This window comes from Saccopteryx leptura, chromosome 9, assembly GCF_036850995.1.
Source record: "Saccopteryx leptura isolate mSacLep1 chromosome 9, mSacLep1_pri_phased_curated, whole genome shotgun sequence".
NCBI lineage: Eukaryota > Metazoa > Chordata > Mammalia > Chiroptera > Emballonuridae > Saccopteryx > Saccopteryx leptura.
The window spans coordinates 64974923-64987653 of NC_089511.1; positions in this window are offsets into that span (position 1 = coordinate 64974923).

A 12731-nucleotide genomic window follows, 5' to 3' on the forward strand; every position below is an offset into this window, starting at 1 on the left:
TTATATAAAATTTTACATATAAAATTTTTTATATAAAATTTTATATATAAAGGTTCACAAAGAATTTAGGAACTTAGATGTGTAATTCAAATGTCTCTGACTCTGAAACCTGGCTAGTTAACTCTTGACAGAATGGATGCTCATTTAAGGTCTATTTTGTAGACCTTTGAACTTCAGTAAAAACCAATATTGTTAGGAAGGTCTCAGAGACTGCAGAATGTATTTAGAGACCAAACCAATACCTTTTTTGCTTTGGCAGAGCAGAAAGGTATGTCTGTAGACTGCTTATAGCTTTATAATTTAGTGTGGTTAAATCTACTTTATTTCATGAACTTCTGAAAAATGTTCAAAGAGACATTTTATTCACATTGAAAACTTGCAGAATGGGGCTTTAATTTTGTAATGTTTATACACTGATAAGACAAAAAATAAATATGCTACAGTAAACCACTTCCTCCCCTTTTTAAAAAAATTACAACCCTGTCTGAGCTTTCTTATGTGTCCCTTTAGGGCATTTTTATTTATTTATTTATTTATTTTACAGAGACAGAGAGAGAGTCAGAGTGAGGGATAGACAGGGACAGACAGACAGGAATGGAGAGATGAGAAGCATCAATCATTAGTTTTTCGTTGCGCATTGTGACACCTTAGTTGTTCATTGATTGTTTTCTCATATGTGCCTTGACCGTGGGCCTTCAGCAGACCGAGTAACCCCTTGCTGGAGCCAGCGACCTTGGATCTAAGCTGGCGAGCTTTTTGCTCAAGCCACATGAGCCCACGCTCAAACTGGCAACCTTGGGTTCTTGAACCTGGGTCTTCCACATCCCAGTCTGATGCTCTATCCACTGCGCCACCGCCTGGTCAGGCCCTTTAGGGCATTTTTAAAACTATACAGTGTACATTATATTTTTTAAGATTATTTAGTCTTTACAGGAAATAAAGAAATAAAGCTATTTGTAGAGAGAATTCAACAAACACATCAAATTCTACTGAGATCAATTATTTCAGCTACATAGGGTGATAATATAATTTAATAAGACACACCTAGCCATATTTGTTGCAATAACTCCATAATTTCTATCAAATAGCTGTCTGTTTTTTAATTCATTTTTGCTATCCATTTAAAATATCTCTGATCACATGCAAATTTAGGGAATAATCAATTTTCAGGGAGGTGGTAGGGGAGCTGGACTGAGTCTATTAACTGGAGATAAATTATTTTTTTTCTACATTTAGAATTGCCTTCCCTTTTCAAGATCTAAATTTACTTGTTTACCTAGTGAAAATTTTGAGTATTTTTAATTCATATTACTTTGAGTGTTGTATAGATAGCATTTGGATTTTCATTTCTAACTAAAACAATGACAGCCAAACTAAAACAAGACCCAGTGCTACAAGGATGTCAAGGTTAACTAGTCTATGAGTTTCTACCTAGGATCTTTAGCAAAAACACTGGGAAGCCTCAAGATGTACAGAATTAGCATCACCAGTTTTTAGGTTATATGATTTGAAGAAAACTTTCCAGGTAATTCTGATTTGGATCTTGTTACAAACCATTGATAAAGTTCAAGTTCCCACCTGAAGTTTCAATCACCCAAATGGCTATCTAGTAACAGGGAGACCTTCATTTCCAGAGCCTGTCCTTTTCTTCTTCAGATAGCTGGGATTGTTCCTTAGATCCAGCTGAAATCTGCCTCTCTTTCTTTTATGCCAATCATCCTTGGTCTGCAAAGGATGCCACAGAAAAGAAAAATATAACTTCTTTTTAAGTTTTACAGGTGGTGTTCAGATCTGCAGTCATGATCCAATATGTCACCTGAGCATTTTTCAGGACTATTATTTCCCTTATTCTCAAACTATTTTTATCATTTTGTATTAAACATGAACAAAAGCAGTAAAAATCCTACTAGAAGTATATATTATAGTGACATAGGCCATAAACTCAGAGTAACCTAGAGTATTGGAGGACTTTATGCTGAGCAAAGGAGTTATGAAAAGTTTATGGTAAGCCTCTATCAATAGGAGAATTACAATGTAAGCCCCTCGGATTCTAGAGCAGGGTCTTGTCATCAGTAGTGGAAAATCACATACATTTTCAATTACAGTTCCTGGCATAATACTAGGCATTGGTAGAGTTGGAGTGCTAATGGTAATTGCCATTAAATACTGTATTAGTTAAGATGTACAACATAATGATTTGATATATGCATATATTGTGAAATGATCATCACAATAAGTCTAGTTAACACCCATCACCTCATATCTTTATGTTTTTCTTTCCTTGTGATAAGAATTTTAATATCTACTCTCATAGCAACTTTCAAATACATAATACATTATTGTTAACTATAGTCACCATGCTATACATTACATTCCCAGAATTTATTAATTTTTAACTGGAAGTCTATACCTTTTGATCATCTTCACCCACATCTTTCACCCTAAACTAAACCATTGCTTCTGACAACCACCTGTTTTCACTATTTTTAGAACACTTATTATTTGTTTTCTCCTACTTCCCATTTATTTATTTTTATTTTTTTGAGGGGTCCCATTTATTTATCTACTTATATTTTATATCATTATGAAATTATAGATTCCTATTTCATTTAATGAGTTGTAATAAGTCTAATCATGTTTTGATGCTCAGATTAGGCCAATAGAAGCACTTGCCAGGTCATTCCTGATTCTTGATATGTTCTCATCATTCTTTATGTAAGAAAATGATAGTCCAACACCAGAAGATTCCTTGGGCTCCTCTTGTACTGTCCTTGCTCCTGTCTTGGATTCAGCCATTTTTTTTCAAGAAGTCCTGGCTTTTAGTGCAGGATGGTAATTAAAAACCAACTCAGAGCCCTGGCCAGTTTGCTTACTGCTAGAGCACCTGCCCCACGCGTGGATGTACTGGGTTTGGTTTCCTATCAGGGCACACAGGAGAAGCAACCAGCCATCTGCTTCTCCACCCCTCCCCTAACATCCTCTTCCCTTTCCGCAGCTATGATTCTTTTTTTTTTTTTTTTTTTGTATTTTTCTGAAGCTGGAAACGGGGAGACAGTCAGACTCCCGCATGTGCCTGACCGGGATCCACCCGGCACGCCCACCAGGGGCGATGCTCTGCCCACCAGGGGGCGATGCTCTGCCCCTCCGGGGGGGGGGGGGAGGGGAGGGTTTGGCTCTGTCGCGACCAGAGCCACTCTAGCGCCTGGAGCAGAGGCCAAGGAGCCATCCCCAGCGCCCGGGCCATCTCTGCTCCAATGGAGCCTCGGCTGCGGGAGGGGAAGAGAGAGACAGAGAGGAAGGAGAGGGGGAGGGGTGGAGAAGCAGATGGGCACCTCTCCTGTGTGCCCTGGCCGGGAATCGAACCCAGGACCCCTGCACGCCAGGCCGACACTCTACTACTGAGCCAACCGGCCAGGGCCTACTATGATTCTTTTGATTTGAGCACATTGGCCCCAGGCGCTGAGGTTGGTTCAATGGAGCCTCCTCCCTGTAGGCACTAAAAAAAGCTTGGTTGCTAGTGTGGTCCCAGGTGAGCAGAACATTAGCTCCAGATGGGAGTTGCCAGGTGGATCCCAGTAGGCGCACAAGTGGGAGTCTGTCTCCCTATCTCCCCTCCTCTAATAAATAAGTAAAAAGAAACCAAGTCAGGATACTTGGTATGCATGTAAGTATGTATGTATGTATGTATGTATGTATATATATATACTTCTCACAAAAATTAGGGGATATTTTATTGCTTTATATTAATTTGGAAATATCCCCTAATTTTTGTGAGCAGTATATATGTATGTATTCAAAAACCATGAATTCATACTGAAACCATTCATTTCAATCCAAAACCTCAGAGTTCCTGCTGGCTTTTCTCTTTCCATATTTGAAAATACATTCTTCAATAGTAACAGAAACCTAGATCTCCTTAACCTCAATATTTGCTTATTTGTTCAGTGAATTTACTGGTTTGCCCAATGTTAAAATCCTTCAACCTATGCAGCTGGCTCCTCTGCCTGCCATCTCATTCCTCCCACCACTGAAAAGCGCTCAGGTGCCTCACAACTTGATCTGTCAGTGGACTGACAAGACCACTAACATATCTCCAGGTGGCTCCACACCACTTTCTCCTCTGCATTGTCAGGCATGCTCTTGATGACCCTTATAGCTTCTACTCTGCTCCATGTCAGGATGTTCCCATGACAGAAGGATCATTTATGTCCTTTTTGTTCTACTTTCTGGGAATTTCATCAGATTTGTCTTCCAAACTGTTTTATAAAATTTCCATCTATATTTTTTTTTTCTAAAAAAGAAATGAAAGAAAAGGCACATATATTTGATGAAGAAACAAGTTGAAAATTATTTATACATAATTTTCATGCTCTTTTTTCTATATTTTTTTATTTAAAAATTTAAAAAGTAAGTAATTTTAGAACAGTTATAAAGATAGTGCAGAGTTCCTGTCTACCTTTTATATAACTTTCCCTAAGATTAACATCTTACATAACCATAGGTAATTTATCAAAACTTAGAAACTTAATATTCTTTTGTTCTTTCAGAAATATCATTTTATTCATGTTTTATGGATTCAGCCTAATCCCTTTGATCTCAGTAAATAGTTATTTTAAAGTTTTATTTTTTTTCAACTTCTTCTCTTTTTTGATCTATCCCCTTCCCTTCCCTTCCCTTCCCTTCCCTTCCCTTCCCTTCCCTTCCCTTCCCTTCCCTTCCCTTCCCTTCCCTTCCCTTCCCTTCCCTTCCCTTCCCTTCCCTTCCCTTCCCTTCCCTTCCCTTCCCTTCTCCTTCTCCTTCCTTCCTTCCTTCCTTCCTTCCTTCCTTCCTTCCTTCCTTCCTTCCTTCCTTCCTTCCTTCCAACAAGGACTTTCATCATGCTTATATTTTGGGTGCTTTTGTAAACATTTTACATATATTAAGTCATTTATTTCTCTTACCACCTTATGTGGTAAGCATAAGCTGTTAAGGTAGGGGAATTGAGACACAAGTTATGTCACTTGCCCAACATTGTGCAGATCATTAGTAAAAGATCCAGAATTTGAGTCTAAGTGCTCTGCTTCCAGAGCCTGTCTTCTTTACCACTGTATCCTGCTGATTATTAAGTTAATTGGAAACTCTAGCTGAAGGCCCAAGCACTTTGTGATGCCTGTAGCATGATGGTTAGGGATTTGGCCTGTTTGTTAGACTATCCCCAGCTAACACACTATAGGTCTTTTCTATCAAACTACCCTGTGTTTTCTAGAGAGGAGTTTTCCAGTCTCCTGCCCAGAGGTTATAGGCATAGCTGTTAGTGTACTCTTTGCCAAGATCTTTGGAGGTAATTAAGCAAGAGTATTGGAAAGATCATAGATTAAGAGTGTATTATAGATTTTATTAAATCTCTGCCCATGTGGTTTAGTTTGGACTTTTGTAATATGGAAATAAATACATATACCTACTTCATGGGAAATGTATGTCAGTATTATTATTTTTATATTTAGAATTTTACATCTTTTCTAGTACTTATATCTTTAAAACCCACTAACATACCAGGCTTGTTCTCCTCTCCAGTATTTTATTGTTGCATAAGCATTTTGTATGACCAGGAGATTTCTTATTGATACCAACTTTAATTCATTCTTTCTTTTTGGTAAACTTGTCAAGAAATAATCTGAATCAGACTTTGACTGGCATTTTTTTTTTAAATTTAGTGAAAGGAGGAGAGACAAAGAGACAGACTCCCACGTGTGCTCTGACCAGGATCCACTTGACAAGCCCACTAGAGTGCGATGCTATGCCCATTTGGGGTTTTGTTCCATTGCTCAGCAACCAAGCTCTTCTTAGCACCTGTGGCAGAGACCATGGAGTCATCCTCACTGCCTGGGGCCAAGTCACTCCAATTGAGTCATGGCTGCAGGAGTAAAAGAGAGAGAGAGAGAGAGAAGTGAGAAGAAGAGGGGTGGAGAAGCAGATGGGCGCTTCTCTTGTGTGCCCTGACCAGGAATGGAACCTGGGACATCCATACACCAAGCTGATGCTCTACTACTGAGCAAACCGGCTAGGGCCAGGAACTTTTTAAAAAGTTATAAACTTTCACTGATTAGGACTAAAAAACTGGTGAGTTTTGTGTCAGTGGGAATAATAGTTTATTTGCATTCTTCATTTTTATATAGTCTTTTTATATTTTATTCTATCAGAAGTTTCTCTTGTAGAACAATGGAATTATTATGTTTTAATCCTATACTCTTGCCCATTCTTTCAGTAAGTCTTTTTAAATCCAAATTTGAGGTGGGAGGAGAAGCATTTACTTCTACATTTGAAAATTCTTCTAGAGTAATAATTTTGTTTGAAGTTTAGCAAGTTCATGAGGTATTAGCCTTAAAAAAAAATCTACCTTATTTTATGAGGCTTTTGTATTTTTTTCTCTTTAGCTGACAACAGTCTTCAATGAAACTCTTTAAAATATAAATAATTACATTATTTCAAATTGACTGATTTATTATTGTTGTTAGCATGTACTGAGGAAAGAGGTTTAGTAAATGTTAGAAAATTATCATAGACATATCTATAATGTTACAAAACACTTAGAGATAACAGTTCTGAGAAAAAAAAAAACAACAAAAAAAATTTCTGTATCCTTCTTTGCATACTTCTTTCTAATTTCCTTTAGCCACTTACATGTCCAGGACTTTATAAAAATTTGGCCACAAGGGAAATACAGTATGCTGAAATGTTTAAGTCACACTTCAACCTAAATACCTGCATGTGCAGAGATCTCACTATAAATGTAGTCTAGAAAACAGCCGATTCATCACAGAGTTCTTTCCTCTGATTTTTAGGGGAAAAGAAATAAATATCCAACTTGTTTTAAAATTAGTTTTATTGCATAATTTATTTGTTCTTTTCAGTTTTATTGAGATATAATTGACACATGACAATTGTGTAACTTTAAATTGTACAACTTGATGATTTTATATCTAAACCTCCATCACCATCACCTCACATAAAGGGAAAGGTGAGGTCTCTTTTATTTTTTTGTGACAGAGACAGAAAGTGAGACAGAGAGAGGGACAGATAGGGACAGACAGACAGGAAGGGAGAGAGATGAGAAGCATCAATTCTTTTGTGTGGCACCTTAGTTGTTCAGTGATTGCTTTCTCATATGTGCCTTGACCGGGGGGCTACAGCAGAGTGAGTGACCCCTTGGTTCAAGCCAGTGGCCTCGGGCTTCAAGCCAACAACCTTTGGGCTCAAGCCAGTGATTCCACGCTCAAGCTGGTGAGCCCATGCTCAAGCTGGCGACCTCAGGGTTTTGAACCTGGGTCCTCCCCGTCCCAGTCTGATGCTCTATCCATTGTGCCATTGCCTGATCAGGCATTTTAAGATGTACTCTCTTAGCAACTTTAAAGTATACAATACAATATTGTTAACTATAGTCATCATCCTGTATATGAGATTCAAGAACTTTTTCATCTTTAATTGAAATTTTGTACTCTTTGACTACATTCATCTCTTTCCCCCATACATCCCTCAACCCCTGGCAACCACCATTCACATGGTCTTTCCTTGAGTTTATTTTTTGTAATGATTCCACATGTAAGTAAGATCAGTATTACTCTTTTCTTTTTCTTTTTTTTTCCTTTTTCTAAGTGAGAGGAAGGGATATAGGGAGACAGATTCCTGCATGCACCCTGACCAGAATCCACCCAGCAAGCCTCATCTGGGGCTGATGCTCGAATCAACCAAGCTATCCTCAGCACCTGGGTCCAATGCTCAAACCAATTGAACCAGTGGCTGAGAGAGGGGAAAAGAGGGAAAAGGGGGAGAGGGAGAGGAAGAGAAGTGGATGGAAACTTCTCATATGTGCCCTGACCGGGGATCAAACCCAAGACATCCTCATGTTAGGCTGACGCTCTATTCACTGAGCCAACCAGCCAGGCCCTCAGTATTTTTCTTGTCTGACTTATTTTACTTAGCTTAATGCTATAAAGATCATTCATGTGGTCACAAATGACAGGATTTCCTTCTTTATTATGGCTGAATAATATTTCACTGCGCATACACACACACACACACACACACACACACACACACACCACATTTTCTTTATCCACTTATTTGTCAAGGGACACTTAGATTGATTCTGTTTTAGATATTGTAAATAATGCTTCAACAAATATGAGGGTAGAGATATTCCTTTAAGAAAGTGATTTAATTTTTTTGAATATATACTCAAAAGTGGGAATACTAGGTTATATGGCAGTTCTATTTTTTAATTTCTTAAGAAACGTCTGTACAGTTTTTTTATAGTGTCCACACCAATTTACATTCCCACCAACAGTGAATAAAGGATCCCTTTTCTCCACATTCTTGCCTACAGTTATTGCTCGTCTTTTTAATAACAGCAATCTTGACAAGTGTGAACTGATTTCACACTGTGGTTTGTATTTGCATTTTTCTGATGATTAATGGTGTTGAGCATCTTTTTATGTATCTGTTGGCCATTTGTATATCTTTCCTGGAAAAACATCTTTTCAAGACCTTTGTTCATTTTTAATTTTTTTTTTTTTTTGCTATTAAGTTATATGAGTTCCTGATATCTTTTGGATATTAATCTCAGATCAGATACAAGATTTGCAAATATTTCCTCATTTCTCTGGTTGCTTTCCAGTTTTTAAAAAATTTCTCTTGCAATGTAGAAGCTTTTCAGTTTCATCTAGCCCTACTTGTTTATTTCTGCCTTTGTTGCTTATGCTCAGGTGTCATATTAAAAAAAAATCATTGCCAAGACCCATGTTGAGGAATGCTTTTCCTCTGATTCTACTAGGAGTTTAGGGTTTCAGGTCTAACATTAAGATGTTAATTTATTTCAGGAAGTGTGAGTGTGATGCCTCCAGTTTTCTTACGCTTTCTCAAGTTTGCTATGGCGATCAGAGTCTTTTGTGATTCCATAGAAAATTTAGAATTTTTTTCCTATTTCTGTAAAAATGAATGCCATTGGAATTTTTCCAGGGATTACATTGATTCTACATATGACTTTGGTTAGTATGGACATTTTAACAAAGTTAATTCTTCTAACCTCTGAATATGAAATATCTTTCCATTTATCTTTCTGTCATCTTCAATGATTTTTATCCATGGGTTAAAATTTTCAGTGTACAGGTCTTTCACATTCTTGGCTAAGTGTATTCATAAGTATTTTGTTGTTTTTGATGCTATTGTTAATGGCATTGTTTTCTATATATATTTTTTCAGAGAGTTGTTATTTTATAGAGACACAGCAGTACCCCCCAATTGGGAGGAGCTGGAGACAGTGTTCCACTGGTGGACGGGGTCACTGTCTGGGCTATGGAATTGGTTTGGGCTGCAGGATTTGCTCTATAATTGAGTAGGGTCATTGGTCGGGCTCCCTGTGTGGGCAAGGCTGCAGGCTGTATTCAACAATTAGGAGGGATTGTATGCTGGACTCCACTGCAGGATTGGTGGGTGGGCTGGACTGCAAAGATTCTAATGGTCACTTTTCAAACTTTCTGGTTTTCTGGAATCAGAGGCTGTGCTCAAAAGCTGGGCATGGCTGCTGGCTTGGCTCCCTGCTTAGGTGGGCCACAGTATGTGCTCCATGGATACTAGTTGTCTGTGGCTATGCTTTTTGATGGGGCAGTCTGAAGGCTCTGCTGAACAGCTGGGAAAGCCTGCAAGTTTGCTTCCCTTCTGGGAAGGCAATCAGATGTGCGTCACAGCCAGTATGACCTGTTGGCTGGGAATCTAAATCAACGGAACAGCCAACTGAGAGCTCTCTTTAGACGGGACCACCAGTTTGGCTCTATGTATGGGTACAGCTGCTGGCTGGTATCTACTCTGAGGTGCTTCTGTAAGTAGAAACATGGTCTACCTTCATCTGAGTACTGGTAGCTGTAAGCCTGCCCCCCTTCATCATCTCTTTCTGATCCCAGTGGTAAAGATCTGCAAGTTCCTCCAGTGACCCCCACAAAATGAGACCCAAGTGAACCTTCCAGGAAGCATTTTATAATGCTAAGGAAGTTGAATGTCTCCTTAGGCCAGTGGTTCTCAAAGTGTGCACCCTAGAAAATTTTCAGGTGCGTCCTATGTTATTCCAGAAAAGCCTGTTGGGGACCAAAAAACCAACAGGTTTTTTGGTGTTTAGATTTTTGGGGGACAGAGGTGTGGGGAATTGGCTGTAAACCGACAGTTTGCCCAACCTCCCACCTCACTTGCCTGATTAGGTTGCAAAAGGCTATTAAGCTGTGGTGCTGGATGGATACACTACCCACCATGTTTCCTGGAAAGACTGAAGGCAAGTTTCTTCTATCCTTTGGTGCAAAGTTAAGATAATATGTATGAATGATAAAACTTAACACATTCATGCTGGGACCTGCTGAATTTACTGAATCTTACTAAAAATATATCTATATATATAAAAAGGTAACTTTTATGTCATTTTTTATTTTTTTTATTCTTTAACCCCTCTTCTTTATGAATTCTAAAAAGCATAACTCAAAAATGTAACATAAAAATGTTTTGTTTCATTTTTTTTGCAGGTAGCTGTCCAATTTTCCCAACACCATTTGTTAAAGAGGCTGTCTTTACTCCATTGTATTTCTTTACCTCCTTTGTCAAATATCAGTTGTCCATAGAACTGTGGGTTTATTTCTGGGTTCTCTGTTCTGTTCCATTGATCTATGTGCCTGTTCTTATGCCAGTACCAGGCTGTTTTGAGTACAACGGCCTTGTAGTATAACTTGATATCAGGAAGTGTGATACCTCCCACTTTATTCTTCTTTTTTAAGATTGCTGAGGCTATTCATGTTCTCTTTTGGTTCCATATAAATTTTTGGAATATATGGTCTATATCTTTGAAGTATGTCATTGGTATTTTAATTGATATTGCATTGAATTTATAGATTGCTTTGGGTAATATAGACATTTTAATGATGTTTATTCTTCCTAACCATGAGCACGGTATATGCTTCCACTTGTTTGTATCTTCCTTGATTTCTTTTATCAATGCTTTGTAATTTTCCGAGTACAAGTCTTTAGTCTCCTTGGTTAAGTTTATTCCTAGGTACTTTATTTTTTTGGTTGTAATTGTGAAGGGAATTGTTTCCTTAATTTCTCTTTCTGACTGTTCATTGTTGGTGTATAAAAATGCCTCTGATTTCTGAGTATTGATTTTATATCCTGCCACTTTGCTGAATTCATTTATCAGGTCCAGTAGCTTTTTGACTGAGACTTTAGGGTTTTCTATATACAATATCATCTGCAAATAATGATAGTTTTACTTCTTCTTTTCCAACTTGAATGCCTTTTATTTCTTCTTCTTGTCTGATTGCTCTTGCTAGGACTTCCAGGACCATGTTAAATAAGAGTGGTGAAAGGGGGCACCCCTGCCTTGTTCCTACCACTCACAAAAAATAAACTCAAAATGGATAAAAGACTTAAATGTAGGCCGTGAAACCATAAGCATCTTAGAAGAAAACATAGGCAGTAAGCTCTCCAACATCTCTCGGAGCAATATATTTGCTGATTTATCTCCATGGGCAAGTGAAATAAAAGACAGGATAAACAAATGGGACTGTAACAAACTAAAAAGCTTTTGCACAGCTAAAGACAACAAGAACAGAATAAAAAGACAAACTACACAATGGGAGAACATATTTGACAGTACGTCTGATAAGGGGTTAATAACCAAAATTTATAAAGAACTTGTAAAACTCAATACCAGGAAGACAAACAACCCAATCCAAAAATGGGCAAAAGAGATGAACAGACACTTCTCCAAAGAGGACATACAGATGGCCAATAGGCATATGAAAAAATGCTCAACATCACTAATCATTAGAAAAATGCAAATTAAAACCACAATGAGATATCACCTCACACCAGTCAGAATGGCGCTTATCAACAAAACAACACAGAATAAGTGCTGGCGAGGATGTGGAGAAAAGGGAACCCTCCTGCACTGCTGGTGGGAATGCAGACTGGTGCAGCCACTGTGGAAAACAGTATGGAGATTCCTCAAAAAACTGAAAATCGAACTGCCTTTTGACCCAGCTATCCCACTTTTAGGAATATACCCCAAGGACACCATAGAACGGCTCCAAAAGGAGAAATGCACCCCCATGATTGTGGCAGCATTGTTCACAATAGCGAAGATCTGGAAACAGCCCAAGTGTCCATCAGAGGACGAGTGGATTAAAAAGCTTTGGTACATCTATACTATGGAATACTACTCAGCCATAAGAAATGATGACATCGGATCATTTACAATAACATGGATGGACCTTGATAACATTATACGGAGTGAAATAAGTAAATCAGAAAAAAAACTAAGAACTATATGAATCCATACATAAAAGGGACATAAAAATGAGACTCAGAAACATGAACAAGAATGTGATGGCAACAGGGGTGAGGGGTGGGGCGAGGGGGGATGGGGAGAAGAAGGAGACAGGGGTTGCGGAGGGGAGGGGCACAAAGAAAACCAGATAGAAGGTGACAGAAGACAATTTAACTTTGGGGAGAGGTATACAGCACAATCAAATGTCAAAATAATCTAGAGATGTTTTCTCTCAACATATGTACCCTGATTTATCAATGTCACTGCATTAAATTTAATAAATAAATTAAAAAAATGTTTTGTAATGTCAAAATAAATTTAATTTTGTCATATTTATTTTGTTTAACTATCATAAAAACACGCTTGGACTTTATATTTTTTCTTTAATATT